We start from the raw sequence: 23,646 nt of genomic DNA, 5'->3' as shown, positions 1-23,646 counted from the left end.
AGGGATTGGACACTATCTTCAGTGCCACTCATTCCTTTGAATCAGTTCATTTTTATAATACTAACATTCCCCCTCTTTCACACACTGTATGATTTGGTCTCTAGAAAGGTACGACAGACATCTTCAACTCTAAACGGATGGGGACCAGAGTTTAGACACAGGTGGCCTTAACAAAAGTTAAGTACTTCCACATCCCAGTACGATTCTGTTTGGTCATATTTGGAGAAAGTCAGGTACTGTTAAGATATACGACCTATGGTTATTGCATTTTGCTCTGTGGCGCTTTAGCACAACATTCCATCTGCTGACACAATATTTGTCTTCCACTCAGTACAACACGACCCAGGAGAGGCCTACTGCAAGCACTGGATTGGAGCCTTCAGAGCGTGCCTGCTGTGGGAGGACAACATACATTTCTGAATGGGCATTATTAAAACAGAACTTACATTTGTGTAATGCCCAATCGGGACTTTTATAAATTGTTAAAATAAATAATTGTGTGGAGCACACTTGATAGTTAAAAAACAACAACTATGAAGATAGGGATTTGGTGGTTCGGCCCCCGTTACATTTTATATCATTGTGATTAACAGCAACTTATTACAGTTAGTAACATAACATTGTTGACACATAGCTCAAATGATGTGGCTGAAGATGGACTAATGCAGGGCTCTCAACCTTGTTCCTGGGGAGCTACTGTCTTGTAGGTTCACTCCAATCCTAATCTAGTCCTAATTTTAATAATTACCTGCTTAATAAGTTAATGAGGTCAGTTACAACTGAGGTTGGATTGAAAACCTACAGGAGGGTAGCTCTCCAGGAACAGGGTTGGAGAGCCCTGATGTAAACCTACAGGAGGGTAGCTCTACAGGAACAGGGTTGGAGAGCCTAGGACTAATTGATCTAGTTCTTAGATCAATGCATTTGAAATTTCACTACTAAGGTGCAGTTCCCAGAAGTGGAGCTGTCACTTAATGCAGTGGATGGGAAGCCGTATTTCATGTCGTTCTAATTCAATGATACTGGCTGAAGTTAATTTGATGTCCTACATTAAGAACAAATGATCAGATTTGGATGAGTTGGCTGCAATATGGCAGCAGTACTTCAGTCAATATCAGCAAAGCATATTGGTTATTAGTGAAGTGTCAGTAAAGAGTAAAATAAATAGCCAATATGGAAATTCAGTGTATTTGGAAAGTATTCAGACCCCTTGACTTTTTCCACCTTTTGTTGCTACATTAGAGCCTTATTCTAAAATCTATTAAATAATAAAAAATGTAGTGACATACCCAAGAAAAGCCTATGGTGTAATCGCTGACAAAGGTGCTTCAGCAAAGTACTGAGTAAAGGGTAATACATGTCATATTTCCTTTTTTTATACATTTGCAAAAATGTCAACCTGTTTTTGCTTTGTCATTATGGGGTATTGTGTGTAGATTGATGAGGGTAAAAAATGATTGTATCCATTTCTGAATAAGGCTGTAGCATAATGAAATGTGGAAAAAGTCAAGGGGTCTGAATACATTCCGAATGCACTGTACAAACAATACAGATGTAAGTAGATAAATGCTGTGCAGTTACATTTCCAAACACTCAATTGCTACTGTAGTTTAGTGCTACAAGATACAATTGTATCGTAAAAATGTTTTTATGCAACACCAAAATGTGGGGAATTCACAATACCGGAGGTCATGAATTCCCTAAAGGCATTGTAGGTGCTATGAAGAGGGAGCCTTAGTGTCACAGCACACGTGTTTGCCTTTGGGTACTTTTTATTTTGCTGCCTGGCGAGACGCCCTCGCGCTGTGTGGAGGAATTCGATGGTCGGGGTGTCCTCACCGTTGCTCCAGTAGCAAACTCCAACACCATCGCCACTGTTAGAGGAGGACATTCTCCATCTGAGTACACAGCAAAACATTTCAATCACAAAATTGAATAATATACAGTTACCGATAAACTGGAACAATTTACTATTTTACCTTGCACCTCAGCCAGCCAGTTGAACCTGTGGCAGATGGTGTCGTTCTCCAAACATGGCCGGTTGCCGCCAGGTATGGAATAGGTTACTTTAAGCAGGTCCCACAGGTCCCTGGCAGTGGGAGGCTTTATGGAGTGCTCGGAAGCTGTCCGGATGGTTCCCCAATGCCTCGAGCAGCCCAAGAGAGTTGAGACCATATTTCAACCTGTTATGGTTTAGATAGAGTATGTATATTTAAAATAAGTGTTAATGACAATATAGTGATGTGTATTGATTTAGAGGGGGGTGGATTGATTAAAAAGGTAATGACAAGTACTTCACAAATTTATGACAGAGTTAACTTACTGCTCCAAGACCACCTTGGACAAATTGTTGAGCCACCAATTCAAACACACAATCTCTGTCCTCCATTGTCTTGACAACAATCCTTTTTTTGTAGGGGAACGAGCATCCTCCTGTCTTAAAGGCCTCTAAATTTGTATTCATCTGGGGGAATGTTTTCCCCCAAAAAAGCTGCTCTCCTCCTGACCATAGGGCACTTTGATCTGCCAGACAGGATACTCTAAAGATACTGAGGTATGGAAACATGATTTGAATATTATAAAAAGTATCCTAATATAAAACAGTCCATGATCTTTACATCAGTAAAATAACCTTCAATAAGTCTGTTTAATCACAAGATAGATTCCCACCTAGCTTACTTACAAAGCAAGCACTGTGCATTGCACTGTGTCCTCATGTATTACATGGATATAGGGAAAATGTACCTATCCTGTTCAGCTGCCGGATGGTAGGGTCAGCGATGAGGCAAACCCTCATAGTTATCAGCTTGCTTCTCCCGGGTTTGCCGCCTTTGGACTCCAGCATTATTCTGTCTCCTGAAAGATTGAAATCTGTCATGTGCAAACGTTATAAAAGTTACAATAATGACACTCAGCATAATCGATGCCGCCTATACTCGCGCACCCTACGGTAGCTGTTGCAATCATTATCTAGCTAACATTACTAGGTAGATGTGCCAGTTAATGTTGACTTTTGCCAGGTATTACCTAACCTAGCAGAATTAATCCTACATTTGAACCACCCGATCCTCCTGGGGTGGTTGTAAAGGTGGTTGCACTTGGCTGGCAAAACGTAAAAAGCGGTCTCATGTTTTCAAGGTTTGTTGTTTGTTGGTGATGATGAATGAGAAGTTTTTCATATAGTGATTGGCCAACATTTGCATATAGTTTAGATATTGTTATTTGACGCGTCAAATAGTGTTATTTGACATGTATCTTTTTGGCACGCAAAGACCCAAAGGGCGTTCCATAGGTGCGTGCACATATATTCACCACCTTTGCTTTGAAGCCCCTAACTAAGATCTGGGGCAACCAATTACCTTCAGAAGTCACATAATTAGTTAGATTGCACACAGGTAGACTTTATTTAAGTGTCACATGATCTCAGTATATACACCTGTTCTGAAAGGCAACAGAGTCTGCAACACCATTAAGCAAGGGGCACCACCAAGCAAGCGGCACCATGACGACCAAGGAGCTCTCCAAACAGGTCAGGGACAAAGTTGTGAAGAAGTACAGATCAGGGTTGGGTTATAAAAAAATATCTGAAACTTTGAACATCCCACAGAGCACCATTACATCCATTATTTAAAAAATCGAAAGAATATGGCACCACAACAAACCTGCCAAGAGGGCCGTCCACCAAAACGGATTAATACCCATGCAAGGAGGGTATTAATCAGAGAGGCAACAAAGAGACCAAAGATAACCCTGAAGGAGCTGCAAAGCTCCACAGTGGATATTGGAGTATCTGTCCATAGGACCATTTTAAGCCATACACTCCACAGAGCTGGGCATTACAGAAGAGTGGCCAGAAAGAAAGCCATTGCTTAAAGAAAAAATAAGAAAACACATTTGGTGTTGGCCAAAAGGCACGTGGGAGACTCCCCAAACATATGGAAGAAGGTACTCTGGTCAGATGAGACTAAAATTGAGCTTTTTGGCTATGTCTGACTCAAACCCATCACCTCTCATCACCCCGATAACACCATCTCCACAGTGAAGCATGGTGGCAGCATCATGCTGTGGGCATGTTTTTCATCGGCAGGGCCTTGAAACTGGTCAGAATTGAAGGAATGATGGATGGCGCTAAATACATGGAAATTCTTGAGAGAAACCTGTTTCAGTCTTCCAGAGATTTGAAACGGGGATGGAGGTTCACCTTCCATCAGGACAATTCAATTTCTAAGCTTACTGCTAAAGCAACACTCAAGTGGTTTAAGGGGAAACATTTAAATGTCTTGGAATGGCCTAGTCAAAGCCCAGACCTCAAACCAATTGAGAATCTGTACACCAGCGGAACCCATCCAACTTGAAGGAGCTGGAACAGTTTTGCCTTGAAGAATGGGCAAACACCCCAGTGGCTAGATGTGCCAAGCTTATAGACACATACCCCAAGAGACTTGCAGCTGTAATTGCTGAAAAAGGGGCCTCTACAAAATATTCACTTTACGGGGGTGAATAGTTTTCAGTTTTTTGTCTTATTTCTTGTTTGTTTCACAATAAATAAATAAATTACATCTTCAAAGTGGTAGGCATGTTGTGTAAATCAAACGATACCAAACCCCCCCCCAAAATCTATTTTCATTCCAGGTTGTAAGGCAACAAAATGCCAAGAGGGGTGAACACTTTCACACGCCACTGCACACCATGAGTGGCCGAATGTAATTTGCTGGACCTTGGGACATCCCTACTCTAAAGCATAACCCTAACCTTAACCCTTACCCACCCTAACCTTACACATAACCAAATTAAATACCTAACCTTAACCATTTTATATGTCAAAATTAAACTGGATAGGGATGTCCAAAAGAGGCAGAATAGCAAGGACCATATGTTTATCATCTGAGAGCTGTATCCATGAATACTGGTCAGGGGACACAAAATAAATGACTGGTGGTGGCCTGACCATATAAATAGGGAATTAGAACACTATCATGAAATAGTGAGACTGACCATCAGATGCAGGCACCATCAGCAGAGTAAAATAAAAAGCAAATCATTTTAAAATGTAGGCACACTCAGCTGTGCTTCACGAGTAATACCACAACGGGTCTATTACCAGTGTGATCATATAGCCTACCTCAAATGCTGAAATATATATTTTTTTAAATGGCCCGAACAACAATGCATTGGCAGGTCAATTCAAACAAAAGCAAATATGCAGTGATAATGTATTGGGCCTATATCTTACTGCACAAACCTCATTGCTCCAGTACAGCTGGTTAATGTTACATAGGCTTATGTAGATCTCAGCTTGCATTTTGACTCAAGGTGATCTTGACTCAGAAAAGGTTGGTGACCACTGTTCTAGAGCTTTTCCTGTTAACACTATCAACGTTTCCCTTTACTGTGGCAATTGTGATCGAATCAACGCAATATTAGCCACATTCAATGCAACACTGTCGTGACGTGACTTTCATTAATCTGATAACTTATTTATTCAATCCAATAATTAAATTGTTACCCAATTAAATTAATCATGTAACAATTAATTAACTATATATGGATAACAGTTATATATTGATAACAGTCACTTATTAATCATTACCTCATATCAGAGACAAAAGTCCCTGGTGGACTGACAAGATATGATGGCTTGTTACAACATAAATGGAGGGGGGAGGGGATAGAGAGGAAAATAACACTTATCATGGATATATTATAGGGCATTAATCATATACCTTGCACACAAACCATCGCCCATTTTGGGATAAGAAGTAATTAATGGATTTACGTGTGGATGTCTTTGTCCGTCATCTATCTTTGTTGAAACCAATAAATCCTTCTATGGGGAAGGGGTCGACAATGTCCTTCTTAGTTGTTCTGGCTTGTATGGGCTGTTTTCAAAGCATATTTTCAGATGCACCAATGATTGTCTGAGATGGGATTTTCTCCTTCCCACCTCGTGTCTTTAGTCAGAGTTTGAAGCACTTTACATCCCTTTATTTTTCAGGTCCAGATGACAAAACCTACACAGTCCAAGGGTTGCAGGTTTGCCAACTTCCTTCTGGTCACACATTGTATTCAGAGAAATATCCAACAAACCAAAGACATTGCTTTAACTGTGAATGTACTTTTTTGTAGATATTTTCCTCAAATAAAATGGAGCATACATGAAATAAACAAGTTATTACAATTTATTTAAATTAGACACAATGTGTGTGTGTGTGAGAGAGACATGTTTTTCAATTCAGAAAAAAGCACACAGAATTTCCTCTAACTGTACACATTAAGCCACACATTAAGTATTTTACAATATTGTCAATTACACTGATTTGATAGATATTTAGAGTAATTATGTAGATATTGAGAATGGACATGTAGGAGTAGATATCGCCAATCCTAAAATAAAATGGAGCAAAGATTAAATAAACAATTACAACTTATTTACAATGTGGATAATGTGTGTGAGGGCATGTTGTTTTATTTTTCCTTGTCAGCCACCCATCTCTGCTTGTCAGTCTTGATAGACCCAGTGTATGCACTTCTGGGTGAGGCTGTCTGGCAGTGGTGGAGATGCAAAGTGACAGTAAGTAAACAGCTCAACAACATGACTGTGTGTACATCTGTTGGTGTGAGTGAGCATATGTAATATAATTCTGAATTACCTGCATCCATCTAGGAATCCTCAAAAGTTTCTCCCTTCACGGCCAGTGTAGTAGGAACTGGCGCAGCCGGTAAATTAAATACCACAGCAGAGGACTGCTGTGACTGCAGCTGAACTGGGGGGTGGCAGATCTAAAAGAGATGGGCACAATTTTCTTAACTGACAGTAATCATACAATTAAACAGACTGAATGAGTGTAAGGCCTAGATTCAATCAGATCAACTGTTAACCGGCGATAGCCGACACTGCATAGCTGATGTTTTGGCCGTGTCTGAGGTGTAACTGCGTTGGATCTGTCAAATCAGTAAGCAGCAGTTCTTGATCATTGTCACAAAACCACACCCGCCCTTTTCTCGTTACAAGTTCTGAACGAGAAAGTGTAGGTTATATAGAAAATGTCACTCAAATTCAAAATCATTAAACTAAATAATGAGGATTTCTACCAGCCTAATAGTGTAGATTTAATCTCAAATTGCAATGTTCTAACTTGTGAACAGGGCTGCATGAGATGTTTGTTAATGCGACTCCATGCAGCCAATGGCAATGTCCACTTTTGGTATAATTCCAGGAGCTTCTTGTGGATTTGACAGCTCTAACACAGTTCCCCCTCAGACACCACCAAAACAACCACTATGTGGATTTGACAGCTCTAACACAGTTCCCCCTCAGACACCACCAAAACAACCACTATGTGGATTTGACAGTTCCCCCTCAGACACCACCACTATGTGGATTTGACAGCTCTAACACAGTTCCACCTCAGACACCACCAAAACAACCACTATGTGGATTTGACAGCTCTAACACAGTTCCCCCTCAGACACCACCAAAACAACCACTATGTGGATTTGATAGCTCTAACACAGTTCCCCCTCAGACATCACCAAAATAACCACTATGTGGATTTGACAGTTCCCCCTCAGACACCACCAAAACAACCACTATGTGGATTTGACAGCTCTAACACAGTTCCCCCCCAGACACCACCAAAACAACCACTATGTGGATTTGACAGCTCTAACACAGTTCCCCCTCAGACACCACCAAAACAACCACTATGTGGATGTCGGCTAAAGTGGACGTGATTGAATAGAGCCCCAAGTGAGGGAGAGTGTGCATGTGTGTATACATATATGTGATAATTACCTGTATCACCTGTCGTGGCCGGGGTAACAGATGCAGGGGCAGACGACTACAGCTGTGAAGACTGTGGTTGAGCTAATAGGGGTGTCAAATATAAAAGAGAGTCACTTTGTTTTGTTGTATAATTATTTTAACTTAAGGAAATATTCCTTAAGTTAAAATAATTATACAACAAAACAAAGTGAGTGATTGAGTGAGTTTGATAATTACCTGGCCCACATCACACTGCTTCAGGTCTACAAGCCTCTGGAAGTTCCAGCGTGTCACTCCAGGAAGTGAACAGCTTGGTGGAAAGACAGTTACTTGTCACCCACCGAGCAGGTTGGCAGATCTGAAAAATGGGCACAATATAATTTATGACAAAACCTTGACTACACACTAACCTAAACAGAACAGACTATGGGAGGATCACAGTAGAACATAGAGCCATGGCTACATGGAACTCTATTCCACATCAAGTAACTCATGCAGGCAGTAGAATTTGATTTTAAAAACAGATAAGAATACACCTTATGGAAGAGCGGGGACTGTGAAGAGACACGTGCATACACACGATAACATACGCACTGTACACACACGTAGACAAGGATTTTGTGTTGAAGATATGTGGTAGTGGAGTAGTGGCCTGAGGGTACACGCTTAATGTGTTGTGAATGTATTGTTATGTTTTTAAAATTGTACAACTGCCTTAATTTTGGAACCAAAGAAGAGTAATGCTGTCTTGGCAGCAGCTAATAGGGATCCATAATAAATACAATACAACAAATTAATTAAGTCTGCGTGTGACTTCATTTTCCCAACTGCTCATTGTACTTGCTCTTGCAATCTGATATGTGTGTGTGTGTTCTGTGTTATGACTTAGAGGTGTCAACCTGACCACATTTGTGTAGGCCAATCAGTGATTAGCTTGGGAAAAATTACTATAAACAGAGTACAGTAAAAAGGATATAAAATATTCAGATCTGGATTGACAAGTTGGCTAAATCATGTGAAGTTACAAACCTCTAGGGCTTAGTCTAGACTCGAGTGAAATAAAGGATGCAGGACATGAGCTCTAGGACCATGCCTCAGGACTACCTGGCCTCAGGACTACCTGGCCTCAGGACTACCTGGCCTCAGGACTACCTGGCCTCAGGACTACCTGGCCTCAGGACTACCTGGCCTCAGGACTACCTGGCTGTCCCAGTCTCCAGTCCACCTAGTCGTGCTGCTGATCCAGTCTCTGCTGTTTGTGTCTGCAGCTATGGAACCCTGACCTGCTCAAGGCTCACCGGAGGTACTAACTTATCCCAGACCCGCTGTTTGATCCTGTCTCTCTCTACCGGACCTACTGTCTCAACTAGAGGTCGACCGATTATGATTTTTCAACGGCGATACCGATAACGATTATTAGAGGACCAAAAAAAGCCGATACCGATTAATCGACCGATTTATTTTATTTGTAATAATGACAATTACAACAATACTGAATGAACACTTAATTTAACTTAATATAATACATCAATAAAAATCAATTAAGCCTCAAATAAATAATGAAACATGTTTGGTTTAAATAATGCAAAAACAAAGTGTTTAAGAAGAAAGTAAAAGTGCAATATGTGCCACGTAAAAAAGCTAACGTTTAAGTTCCTTGCTCAGAACATGAGAACATATGAAAGCTGGTGGTTAATTTTAACATGAGACTTCAATATTCCAAAGTAAGAGGTTTTAGGTTGTAGTTAATATAGTATTCAGAGGACTATTTCTCTCTATACCATTTGTATTTCTATACCTTTGACTATTGGATGTGCAACGATTGTGCTTTTTTCGCAAATGCGCTTTTGTTAAATCATCCCCCTGCGTTGCATCAATTATATGCAACGCAGGACACGCTAGATAAACTAGTAATATCAACCATGTGTAGTTAACTAGTGATTGTGATTGATTGTTTTTTCTAGATGTTTAATGCTAGCTAGCAACTTACCTTGGCTTCTTACTGCATTTGCGTAACAGGCAGGCTCCTCGTGGAGTGCAATGAGAGGCAGGTGGTTAGAGCGTTGGACTAGTTAACTGTAAGGTTGCAAGATTGAATCCCCGAGCCGACAAGGTAAAAATCTGTCGTTCTGCCCCTGAACAAGGCAGTTAAACCACCGTTCCTAGGCCGTCATTGAAAATATGAATGTGTTCTTAACTGACTTGCCTAGTTAAATAAAGAAAATTGGCCAAATCGGTGTACAAAAATACCGATTTCCGATTGTTATGAAAACTTTAAAACAGCCCTAATTAATAGGCCATTCCGATTAATCGGTCGACCTCTAGGCTCAACCTCTAAATGCTCAGCTATGAAGAGCCAAGTGGCATTTACTCCTGAGGTGCTTAACTATTGCACCCTCTATAACCCTCTATTATTTGACACCGCTGGTCATCTATGAACGTTTAAACGGCTTGAAGAATAATCTGGCTAAATGTCTGTACTCTTTTATAATCTCCACCAGCACAGCCAGAAGAGGACTGGCCACCTCTCAGAGCCTGGTCCCTCTCTCGGTTTCTTCCTGGGTTCCTGGCTTTCTAGGGAGTTTCTCTTAGCCACATTGTTTCTATATCTGCATTGCTTGCTCTTTGGGGTTTTAGGCTGGGTATACGTTTCAGCACTTTGTGACAACTGCTGATGTAAAATGGGATTTATAAAATACATTTGATAGATTGTTTGTATATGCTTCTATTCATGTAAGTAACGAAATCTAAATATGACATTGAGTTGTCTTACATTTCCTCCATAGGAAGTTAAGCCAACACATTTTCCTGGTCTTTCCTGCTGGGGACAGTGGGCTTCAGGGTTGGGAATGGAGGGCCTAGAGAATTGGAATATTAACAATAATTAGTGTCTACATTTATGAATGAATGAAATACAATATGGGTTAGCCGTGTATCTCATCTGATTGAGAATTGCTGATGATATACAGTATATGTTTATTTTCTTATGAAAGTCTGCCACCAAAGCACACAATTCTATATAGTGAGAGTGCACACAACCATTAGCTTATTTTACCAAGTCAAAAAAACATCATTTTGTCAAGGGACCCAACGAATAACAACGACGCTAGCATACTGCACCCCATATCAACCAACTTGCCAACTAGTAATGAACAAGGCTATATTGTCGTCATTCAGTAACCAAAGATGTTCTACTAAAATAGACCACATCCTTTCAAAGTCGCGTTTATTGGTCAGTGGCTTAGTGACGTCAATAAAAAAGCATGGTCATCATTTTCAAATTAGGTTCAAAATTAGATGCAGATGTTGGACTGGAGATTTGGAGAAGAGGGACTTAACACTGATATTAGATATTTTTTTATAGTACTCTACAGTTAATTTAAACAGCAGCCATGTTGTTTTGTCTCTCTGTATGTGTAAGAGGAGCGTGACGTAGACTCTAGAAGTCAGCAGAAAGGCAGCCTTTCTTGCTACTCCTGTGACCAGTACCCAAACGAGGACATGACATTCTTATGGATCGTGTCCTGCTATAGTCAGTAGTGTATATGGACTCACCCCTGTAGTCTGCAGACTTCTGGGGTCTACGTCACACTCATCTTCAATCAAAACGGGCACTCCTCTGTAAGACACCACCTTAACAACCATCGCTTGATTAGCAACACCCCCAATAACGGAGAACATATTATAGAATAAAGACCCGCACTTTATCCTGTCCTATGAAACATTAGAATAAAGACCCACACTTTATTCTATGAAACATTTTCAGTTGCTGCCCTCTGAAACTTGATAGATGTGTTGAAGCTCTGCTCTAATGCTACACATGGTGTATGTCTTTCTGCCATTTTCCTATTCAGGGGATGCATGCACAATGTGTTCTTCCAGGTTGTGAACAAATGCTCTACTTTCATGGTGTCTATATGTTCTATATTTTTCACCTTGTTAAAAGGCTTTTAATAAATGTACAGTGCCTTGCAAAAGTATTCATCCACCTTGCCGTTTTCCTATTTTGTTGCATTACAACCTGTAATTCACGTTTGGTGTTTGCCAAAAGGCATGTGGGAGACTCCCCAAACATATGGAAGAAGGTACTCTGGTCAGATGAGAATAAAAGTGAGCTTTTTTTTTTAAGTATTCACTTTACAGGGGTGAATAGTTATGCACGTTCAAGTTTTCCATGTTTTTGTCTTATTTTTTGTTTGTTTCACAAAGAATATTTTGCATCTTCAACATGGTAGGCATGTTGTGTAAATAAAATGATACAAACCACCCCCCCCAAAAAAACAGATGATGGCTTCTATTGATTGTGCAGGATACCCTGGGATGGCCTTGGATGTAATATGGCTGGGTACATTGTTAAACTAACGTTAGCTAGCCATGCTGCCTCATGCTAGTTGTGTTAAACCCAGCTATAGATTTGTTTCATTACTGGTAGCTAGCATGTTTGATCTATCAGTGATTATTGCTTTGGTGATTGATTCAATGGGTAGTCATGGATACAGCACACTGCAGATGACATAGTCAACAACGTGTGCCTCACCATGTAATAGTTACTCTAAATGCATCTTTATCATTTAGGAAATACCTTTCAACATCTGGAAACTGTAAAAGGGATATTCCTCCCTTCCATTTTACAGTAAACAAGGTATTTATTGATAGCAAATGTTTCTTATCATGAAAACAGTTGATTCACAAAAGGAGTACTAGTAGAGGGAAAACTTGCAAAGAAATCGATTTCTAGCTATTTAAGCCAAGTATGTTTTGTTTTTTTAGTTGTGAATTAGCTAGCCAGCTAGATATCTACTTGGGACAGCTAGTTAGCTACCGCCAAGAAGAGGACGAAGACCATTTGTGCCTCACTGAATATGCATGACGTTCATCAGGAAACCGCCCACTATCTAAGGTACCAAACTTAGTGCACTATGTTTATTATAGATTCTAGTTTTGGAAACAGAAAACTGTATGGAGATCAAATGTTTAATTTATGAGAAAATGTCAGTGGGCTTCCTCTTACTACAACATTTGGTAGTGAGAAGAAACGCTAACAGGATGTTTCACATTTATACCTCCGGTGAAATATCTGTGGTAATATTGTAACGTTACCACATTATTATCCACCTAGCTTGCTAGTGATAGCTAGCTCCAAAGAAACAACAAATGAATAACATAATACTTATCTAGCTTGTATGTAAAACAATTTAACAGATTATTAAAACGTTTGAAAGCAAAGTTGCCTTACCAGTATGCTGCTCTCGCCAGCATGTTAGCTATGACAGTATCTATCCAGCAAAAATGTCTAGGTCAAAAACGAAAGAAACTATGTTAAGCCATGCTGACTTCGTAAAATCTGACTGAAATAATTAACAGGCTGAACGTACATTTATGTGACTAACTAGCTAACTTTAGCTTGCCAGCTCAGTGACCGGTGTTGTACCTATTCCTGTTTACAGAGTGTGCGTCCCTCCCCACTATTACGTCCTGCATTGAGGAGCGCCACTGAGTCAGCTTGTGGCCAGAATTCTATTACATCCGTGTTGGTTTACAAACCCCATTGACAATGCATGGGAAGCTGTTTAGGGCCCTTTAGCAAAAGAATCCCTGGCAGATGGGGAGGATGGAGTAGGCTGTCATTGTAAATAAGAATTAGCCTAGTTAAACTGACTTGCCTAGTTAAATAAATGGTTACACTAAGAGCATAACATTTATACACTATACTTTTAGTTTAACCAATACCCAAACGGAGATTCAGTCAAAATAAAAATCTCATTGATTTATCAAGACCAGTCCCCATGCCCGAGCAGCGCGAAACGGTGCTGAAATAGTTGTAGGCTATTGCTTCAAATCCAATTACTTCTAAATTGAATATGCTCTTTAAATAAATAAGGCCTTCATCGCTTTTAACAGCACATTACTCAACACCGGTGAGACTCATGTCACCTACAGCAGGCCTACAGTAGTTTGAAAAATATGACGTGACTCTCCACCAATAATTACAAATAGAGGATTGGAAGATTGTAAATTAAAACCAAAAGCCACCCCATGGGTCTCCCAGTTGAGGCCAGCACAGGTATTGAACCAGCATCTGTAACAACACAGTTTGCACTGCTATGTAGTGTCTTAGACCATTATGCTATTCAGGCGCTGTACAATGTGACCGGTCACGAGTGGACTACAGTAAGAATATCCTGGAAGGATATTGACCTCATCCCGTCAGTAGAGGATGCCTGGTTGCTCTTCAAAAGTGTTTGCCTCACCATCTTAAATAAGCATGCCCCATTCAAAAAATTTAGAACTAAGAACAGATATAGCCCTTGGTTCACCCCAGACTTGACTGCTCTTGACCAGCACAAAAACATCCTGTGGCGTTCTGCATTAGCATCGAATAGCCCCCACGATATGCAACTTTTCAGGGAAGTCAGGAACCAATATACAGTCAGTTAAGGCTAGCTAAGGCTAGTTTTTTCAAACAGAAATGTACATCCTGTAGCACTAATTCCAAAAGGTTTTGGGACACTAAAGTCCATGGAGAATAAGAGCACCTCCTCCCAGCTGCCCACTGCACGGAGGGTAGGAAACACTGTCACCACCGATAAATCTACGATAATCGAGAATTTCAATAAGCATTTTTCTACGTCTGGCCATGCTTTCGACCTGAATACCCCAACAGCTCTGCAGCCCCTGCAGCAACTTCCCCAAGCCCCCCCCCCCCCCCACCCCACACACACACACACTTCTCCGTCACCCAAATCCAGACATCTGATGTTCTGAAAGAGCTGTAAAATCTGGATCCCTACAAATCAGCTGGGCTAGACAATCTGGACCCTCTTTCTAAATGTATCTGCCGAAATTGTTGCTAACACTATTACCAGCCTGTTCAACCTCTATAACCTCGTATCGTCTGAGATCCCTAAAGATTGGAAAGTTGCTGCTGTCATCCCCCTCTTCAAAGGAGGAGACACTCTAGACCCAAACTGTTATAGACCTATATCCATCCTGCCCTGCCTTTCTAAAATCTTCAAAAGCCAAGTTAACAAACAGATCACCGACAGATCGAATCCCACCGTACCTTCTCCACTATGCAATCTGGTTTCCGAGCTGGTCATGGGTGCACCTCAGCCACGCTCAAGGTCCTAAACAATATCATAACCGCCATCGATAAAAGACAGTACTGTGTAGCATTGACCTGGCCAAGGCTTTCGACTCTGTCAAACACCACATTCTTATTGGCAGGCTAGACAGCCTTGGTTTCTCAAATGATTGCTTGCCTCGCCTGGTTTACCAACTACTTCTCAGATTGAATTCGGTGTGTCAAATCGGAGGGCCTGCTGTCCGGACCTCTGGCAGTCTCTATGGGGTGCCACAGGGTTCAATCCTCAGGCCGACTATTTTCTCTGTATACATCAATGATGTCGCTCTTGCTGCTGGTGATTATCTGATCCACCTCTAAGCAGACAACATCATTCTGTATACATCTGGCCCTTCTTTGGAAACTGTGTTAACAAACCTCCAAACGAGCTTCAATGTCATACAACACTCCTTCTGTGGCCTCCAACTGCTTTTAAATGCCAGTAAAACTAAATGCATACTCTTCAACCAAATGTTTCCCACTCCTGCCCGCCTGTCCAGCATCACTACTCTGGACGGTTCTGACTTAGAATATGTGGACAACTACAAATATCTAGGTGTCTGGTTAGACTGTAAACTCTCCTTCCAGACTCACATTAAGCATATCCAATCCCAAATTAAATCTAGAATTCGCTTCCTATTTCGCAACAAAGCCTCCTTCACTCATGCTGCCAAACACACCCTCGTAATACTGACTATCCTACCAATCCTTGACTTCGGCGATGTAATTTACAAAATAGCCTCCAACACTCTACTCAGCATATTGGATGTAGTCTATCACAGTGCCATCTGTTTTGTCACCAAAGCCCCATATACTACCCACCGCTGTGACCTGTATGCTCTCGTTGGCTGGCCCTCACTACATATTCGTCGCCAACCCCACTGGCTCCAGGTCATCGATAAGTCTTTGCTAGGTAAGTCTTTGCTTATCTCAGCTCACTGGTCACGATAACAACACCCACCCGGATCACACGCTCCAGCAGGTATATTTCACTGGTCATCCCCAAAGCCAACACTTCCTTTGGCCGTCTTCCCTTCCAGTTCTCTGCTGCCAATGACTGGAACGAATTGCAAAAATCACTGATGCTGGAGACTTATATCTCCCTCTCTAACTTGAATCATCAGCTGTCAGAGCAGCTTACCGATCCCTGTTCCTATACACAGCCCATCTGTAAATGGCACACCCAACTACTTCATCCCCATATTGTTATTTATCTTCTTGCTATTTTGCACCTCAGTATCTTTACTTGCGCATCATCATCATCTGCACATTTATCACTCCAGTGTTAACACTAAATTGTAATTATTTCGCCTCTATGGCCTATTTATTGCTTTACCTCCCTACTCTTCTACATTTACACACGCTGTACAGCACACGCTGTACATCGATGTTTCTATTTTGCAATTGACTGTATATTTGTTTATGTGTAACTCTGTGTTGATGTTTTTGTCGCACTGCTTTGCTTTATCTTGGCCAGGTCACAGTTGTAAATGAGAACTTGTTCTCAACTGGCCTACCTGGTTAAATAAAGGTGAAAAAAAAAATGAATACAAAATTTGAATAACCATCCCGTGGCTATTTCCAAATACTCCGGTATACGGTACATACAGTATACTGCCCAAGCCTACTTTATACTGTCTATTTTATTGTATCTTTTACCTGTTATTGATGTGAATTGTGTGAATGCCTTGTCTATACTGTGTATGGTACATTATGTGCAGTGATCTGTATTGTGTTGTAAAAAATGTATAATTGTCTTTGCCTGTTCACCAATTGTCATGTCATTACATAGATCTACACTGTTTTGTTGACTTTTACCAATTTACCTTTAGTATTCAAATGTTGCTGATACATTGATCTGACTGCTATAGTTCATACATAAAACTATAATATGACATATTGTAATGAAGTGGTCAACAACCGGTCGATCGCGATCAACTGTTCGATCTCAAAGACATTCCTAGTCAATCACCAAACATTTCTATAGAAAAGACATCTATAAAGTCTGTGCTAAAGGCTTGCGCTCCTTATTTGTATATTTGTGTTGTGCTGTTGGCGGTAGATACACTTAATTCAGAAGCCTTGCAAAGTGTTCCCATTTTTAACCATTTAATTTGTCTGAAACTGCAGACTATGCCTACCCGGCGGACTGGGAGATCTGTGGCTAAATCGAGTGTGCCTACTGCACTGGCCAATCAGATAGCTCAAATCAGTGTGCCTACAGAGCTTCCACAACCCTGGCCAAAGCAAAGTTTGATACTAGCCTACGTAAGATATATATTTTTCTCCCCAATCGCTGCAACTCCCCAATAGACTCGAGAGGGAAAGGTTGAGTCATACGTCCTCTGAAACATGACCCACCCGCACCAATGTGTCAGAGGAAACACTGTTCATCTGACGACCGAGGTCCACCTGCAGGCTCCCTGCCCGCCACAAGGAGTTGCTAGAGCGTGTTGAGCCAAGTAAAGCCCCCCAGCCAAGCCCTCCCCTAACCCGGACAACGCTGAGCCAATTGTGGGCCGCGCGTCGGGGAGGGGGTACTATCACGTATACTCACTCTCCGGTCTCTAGGTCATCAGGCTGCTGATTATCTCGCACACCTGTCACCATCTTCTTGCGCATCTGGGCCTCATGACAATCACCTGGACTCTGTCCCCTCCTTGATTATCTTCCCTATATCTGTCACTCCCCTTGGTTCTTTCCTCAGGTGTTATGGACTCCGTTTTCATGTCGGTGTATTGTTTGTGTTTGTTTCATTTATTAAAACACTCACTCCCTGAACTTGATTCCCGACTCTCAGCGCACTTGTTACAGTTCTCCCTGTACACCAAGTCAGAACCGTAGGAAAAATAAAGGGGGCATAGAAGGAGACAATGAAAGCCCTTACAATATTCAATGATGACATTTCTCAAAAACAGGTTATAGGCTATATGTGCACCACTGAGTCAGAACAGTAACTTTTGGTGAAATTAAAAGGTGAAAATAGACCAAATTATTAGGGTGAGGCACATAGGCTACTAACAGCTTACTACACAACATACACTTAGTATTACTTTCTTAGCTTCAGTATACATATTTCCCTGACACATTGCATAATTTATGCAGCAGCATATAAGACATTTTTTGACTCACCTTGTGATGTGCTCACTTGAACAGGAAGGTGGTCCTTCGTGGGCAAATTTTGTCATCAGAGAAAGAGGCCGGGTTTACAATTCCGAGTTGAATGACCGTTCAAAATGTATTTTCCCAGTCTGAGCTCATTTATTCCCGACCTCCCAGTTGCAATGCTTGCAGTTAGCCATTGTCACTGATTCCTTCCAAACCACTCATTGTTGAATTTCTGATTTCCAACTTGTTGAGTAATGTTTATGTCCAATGGCCGATGATCACGTGTTATCTATAATTTCTCTTCATTATTTCTCTTCATATGACAAGGATTAAAAAGGATTTGCCAGTACATTGTCGACTTGATTCATGACGACTGCTAGCTAAGATTTTGAAAGTAAGATGTTAACATGATCAGTCCAATCAAAGCTACTTTACATATAACATGATTTGACATAATTTTATCTTGGCCAATGACCTTGAGACTTCTTGGAAGGGCACTACTAATGTAACTCTATTGCAGGACCCAAAGGGCTTGAATTTTCAATGTCTACCCTTACTAATGACTGGTGATATAGTTTCCCCATAAGTGACAGAACACTGAGCCAATCATGGACCAACTCTCCTGTTTCCTGCTAGCTTGACCCACCACCACAGAAAGCACTGAGCTTGGCAGAAATACCTGCATTTTGGAGCTGCCTTACTCAAGAAAACAAAAAAGAGAATGTTTGTATCATGTTTCAGGAGAAGACCCAGTTGCAGACAGTGTCGAAGTAACAAAAGTGTATTACTAGAACAGGGGGCAGGCAAAATGACAGGTCAAGGGCAGGCAAAGGTTAGTAATCCAGATCAGAGTCCATAAGGTACAGAATGGCAGGCAGGCTCGGGGTCAGGACCGGCAGAAGGATCAAAACCGGGAAAACTAGAAAACAGGAACTAGAAAAAGACAGGAGCAAGGGGAAAAATGCTGGTAGGCTTGATGAACAAAACGAACTGGCAAAAGACAAACAGAGAACACAGGTATAAATACACTGGGGATAATGGAGAAGATGGGCGACATCTGGCGGGGAGTGGAGACGAGCACAGAGATAGGTGAAACCGATCAGGGTGTGACAGTTTGTATGTTATTAACTCAATGATATTTACAGTTGAAGTCGGAAGTTTATATACACTTTAGCAAAATACATTTAAACTCAGTTTTTCACAATTCCTGACATTTAATCCAAGTAAAAATTCCCTGTCTTAGGTCAGTTAGGATCACCACTTTATTTTAAGAATGTGAAATGTCCAAACTATAGCAGAGAGAATGATTTATTTCAGCTTGTATTTCTTACATCACATTCCCAGTGGGTCAGAAGTTACATTACACTGAGTTAGTATTTGGTAGCATTGCCTTTGAATTGTGTAACTTGGGTCAAACGTTTCAGGTAGCCTTCCACAAGCTTCCCACAATAAATTGGGTGAACTTTGGCCCATTCCTCCTAACAGAGCTGGTGTTTGTAGACCTCCTTGCTCACACATGCTTTTTCAATTCTGCCCACAAATATATATTGGTATAGGATTGAGGTCAGGGCTTTGTGATGGCCAGTCCAATACCTTGACTTTGTCGTCCTTAAGCCATTTTGACACAACTTTGAAATTATGTTTGGGGTCATTGTTCATTTGGAAGACCCATTTGCAACCAAGCTTTAACTTCCTGACTTGAGATGTTGCTTTAATATATCCACATAATTTCCCTCCTCATGATGCCATCTATTTTGTGAAGTGCACCAGTCCCTCCTGCAGCAAAGTACCCCCCACAACATGATGCTGCCACCCCCGTGCTTCATGGTTGGGATGGTGTTCTTCAGCTTGCAAGCCTCCCCCTTTTCCTCCAAACATAACAAAGGTTATTATGGCCAAACAGTTCTAATTTTGTTCCAGTTGACCAGAGGACATTTCACCAAAAAGTATGATGTTTGTCCCCATGTGCAATTTCAAACCGTAGTCTGGCTTTTTTATGTCGATATAGGACTTGTTTTACTGTGGATATAGATACTTTTGTACCTGTTTCCTCCAGCATCTTCACAAGGTCCTTTGCTGTTGTTCTGGGATTGATTCGCACTTTTCGCACCAAGCACGTTCATCTCTAGGAGACAGAACGCGTCTCCTTCCTGAGCGGTAGGACGGCTGCGTGGTACCATGGTGTTTATACTTGCGTCCTATTGTTTGTACAGATGAATGTGGTACCTTCAGGCGTTTGGAAGGATGAACCAGACTTGTGGAGGTCTACACTTTTTTTCTGAGGTCATAGCTGATTTCCTTTGATTTTCCCATGATGTCAAGCAAAGAGGCACTGAGTTTGAAGGTAGGCCTTGAAATACATCCACAGGTACACCTCCAATTGACTCAAATGGTCTCAATTAGCCTATCAGAAGCTTCTAAAGCCATGACATCATTTTTTTACATTTTCCAAGCTGTTTAAAGGCACAGTCAACTTAGTATATGTAAACTTCTGCCCCACTGGAATTGTGATACAGTGAATTATAAGTGAAATAATCTGTCTGTAAACAATTGTTGGAAAAAGTACTTGTCATGCACAAAGTAGATGTCCTAACCAACTTGCCCAAAACTATAGTTTGTTAACAAGAAATTTGTAGAGTGGTTGAATTTTTTTTTTTAATGACTCCAACCTAAGTGTATGTAAACTTCTGACTCCAACTGTATATGTGACTCGTATTATTGCCAAACTAAACATGCAAAACAAAAAAAATTGGGTCGCCACTGATCTGTATACGTGTCACATTTGCTCCTACTACGCCCCCTGGTGGCCATCCGGTGTCCTCTTGACCTGCAGTTCTCCCCCTGTATTCTCTCTCTCCCTCTCTTTGTGATTGTGTGGTTGGAGACAGGTGTGCTGGAGTCAGAGCTGATCCCTACCAGCTGCAACATGTCCCATAAATCAAGATCTCTACAAATACCACCACTACCTTGGATTCCCCTCAGGGCTTGTTTCCCTGTTCAACTCAGCCAACTCCAACCTCACTCTACATGTCTGGTTTTTCTGCAACTCATCTGAGCTACCCCGGTTCTGCACTCCATATTGTTCTGTGTACAATAAACATTTTGGTTCATTCATCCCGGCTTCCTCTTCTGAGTCCGCTCTCGGGTTCCCCTGTTTTGCTCCGCATCATTCTATACTGACAACAGGTAGATTCTGAAAGATTTTGTTGTTGATGTGATAACACAATTTATTTTTTAACTTACTTAAATTGTATTATTTATGTTGTCTCATACCATGCTAATACATGACCAAGCAATGCAAGCAGATGTGAAATGAACCCCAACACAGTTGTCTTTTTGGATCAAGAATTGATCAAGAATACCAATAGGCTTGATCAGATCCTCTTTCCTATTTAGGCATCATATAATGCACAGCCACATATACTCCAACAATAAAACATTGAAAACCTTAACATGACTACTGGCAATATCATTATTTTCTTCACCATCCATCAATGATTGAATTGCATTATTTTTGGGCTCCCGAGAGGCGCAGCAGCCTAAGGCACTGCATCTCAGTGCTAGAAGCATCACTACAGACCCTGGTTTGATTCCAGGCTGTATCACAACTGGCCGTGTTAAATAAAGGTTATATAAAAATAAAACGTAAGGTGCAAAGAGCTGATTTACCTAACTCTGTACAGACCAAAGGAATTTCCAGAGCTAGCAATCCCAGCGACTGTGTATGATATCTCTGACTCGTACGTATTGTAGATGTTAGCTACAGAGGGAGTTTACAGTACGTCAAAGAGCTGATTTACCTAACTCTGTACAGACCAAAGGAATTTCCAGAGCTAGCAATCCCAGCGACTGTGTATGATATCTCTGACTCGTACGTATTGTAGATGTTAGCTACAGAGGGAGTTTACAGTACGTCAAAGAGCTGATTTACCTAACTCTGTACAGACCAAAGGAATTTCCAGAGCTAGCAATCCCAGCGACTGTGTATGATATCTCTGACTCGTACGTATTGTAGATGTTAGCTACAGAGGGAGTTTACAGTACGTCAAAGAGCTGATTTACCTAACTCTGTACAGACCAAAGGAATTTCCAGAGCTAGCAATCCCAGCGACTGTGTATGATATCTCTGACTCGTACGTATTGTAGATGTTAGCTACAGAGGGAGTTTACAGTACGTCAAAGAGCTGATTTACCTAACTCTGTACAGACCAAAGGAATTTCCAGAGCTAGCAATCCCAGCGACTGTGTATGATATCTCTGACTCGTACGTATTGTAGATGTTAGCTACAGAGGGAGTTTACAGTACGTCAAAGAGCTGATTTACCTAACTCTGTACAGACCAAAGGAATTTCCAGAGCTAGCAATCCCAGCGACTGTGTATGATATCTCTGACTCGTACGTATTGTAGATGTTAGCTACAGAGGGAGTTTACAGTACGTCAAAGAGCTGATTTACCTAACTCTGTACAGACCAAAGGAATTTCCAGAGCTAGCAATCCCAGCGACTGTGTATGATATCTCTGACTCGTACGTATTGTAGATGTTAGCTACAGAGGGAGTTTACAGTACGTCAAAGAGCTGATTTACCTAACTCTGTACAGACCAAAGGAATTTCCAGAGCTAGCAATCCCAGCGACTGTGTATGATATCTCTGACTCGTACGTATTGTAGATGTTAGCTACAGAGGGAGTTTACAGTACGTCAAAGAGCTGATTTACCTAACTCTGTACAGACCAAAGGAATTTCCAGAGCTAGCAATCCCAGCGACTGTGTATGATATCTCTGACTCGTACGTATTGTAGATGTTAGCTACAGAGGGAGTTTACAGTACGTCAAAGAGCTGATTTACCTAACTCTGTACAGACCAAAGGAATTTCCAGAGCTAGCAATCCCAGCGACTGTGTATGATATCTCTGACTCGTACGTATTGTAGATGTTAGCTACAGAGGGAGTTTACAGTACGTCAAAGAGCTGATTTACCTAACTCTGTACAGACCAAAGGAATTTCCAGAGCTAGCAATCCCAGCGACTGTGTATGATATCTCTGACTCGTACGTATTGTAGATGTTAGCTACAGAGGGAGTTTACAGTACGTCAAAGAGCTGATTTACCTAACTCTGTACAGACCAAAGGAATTTCCAGAGCTAGCAATCCCAGCGACTGTGTATGATATCTCTGACTCGTACGTATTGTAGATGTTAGCTACAGAGGGAGTTTACAGTACGTCAAAGAGCTGATTTACCTAACTCTGTACAGACCAAAGGAATTTCCAGAGCTAGCAATCCCAGCGACTGTGTATGATATCTCTGACTCGTACGTATTGTAGATGTTAGCTACAGAGGGAGTTTACAGTACGTCAAAGAGCTGATTTACCTAACTCTGTACAGACCAAAGGAATTTCCAGAGCTAGCAATCCCAGCGACTGTGTATGATATCTCTGACTCGTACGTATTGTAGATGTTAGCTACAGAGGGAGTTTACAGTACGTCAAAGAGCTGATTTACCTAACTCTGTACAGACCAAAGGAATTTCCAGAGCTAGCAATCCCAGCGACTGTGTATGATATCTCTGACTCGTACGTATTGTAGATGTTAGCTACAGAGGGAGTTTACAGTACGTCAAAGAGCTGATTTACCTAACTCTGTACAGAC

The 23,646-nt window shown here is 41.2% G+C and overlaps 1 long non-coding RNA gene across 11 annotated transcripts; it reads right to left on the bottom strand.

The window, feature by feature from the left end:
• Positions 1–540: 540 nt before the first annotated feature.
• On the bottom strand, positions 541–13,242 carry LOC109870383 (uncharacterized). Of its 11 annotated transcripts, XR_004205481.1 has the most exons (10): positions 13,141–13,223; positions 13,002–13,058; positions 11,321–11,398; positions 10,539–10,623; positions 8,003–8,123; positions 7,796–7,867; positions 6,651–6,780; positions 2,746–2,856; positions 2,324–2,549; positions 541–2,183 (listed from the first exon to the last, which is right to left on the bottom strand). It is a non-coding gene; the product is annotated as an uncharacterized LOC109870383 (long non-coding RNA). The 11 variants fall into 11 exon arrangements; XR_004205479.1 differs by lacking the exon at positions 11,321–11,398 and adding an exon at positions 9,756–9,792 and having other exon boundaries at positions 13,002–13,233; XR_004205478.1 differs by lacking the exon at positions 11,321–11,398 and adding an exon at positions 9,756–9,789 and having other exon boundaries at positions 13,002–13,233.
• Between the last annotated feature and the right edge of the window lie 10,404 nt (positions 13,243–23,646).

The sequence above is a fragment of the Oncorhynchus kisutch genome, linkage group LG25 (assembly GCF_002021735.2).
Source record: "Oncorhynchus kisutch isolate 150728-3 linkage group LG25, Okis_V2, whole genome shotgun sequence".
NCBI lineage: Eukaryota > Metazoa > Chordata > Actinopteri > Salmoniformes > Salmonidae > Oncorhynchus > Oncorhynchus kisutch.
Note: the sequence above shows the minus strand (reverse complement) of the source record. Positions and strands in the feature narration are given on the sequence as shown.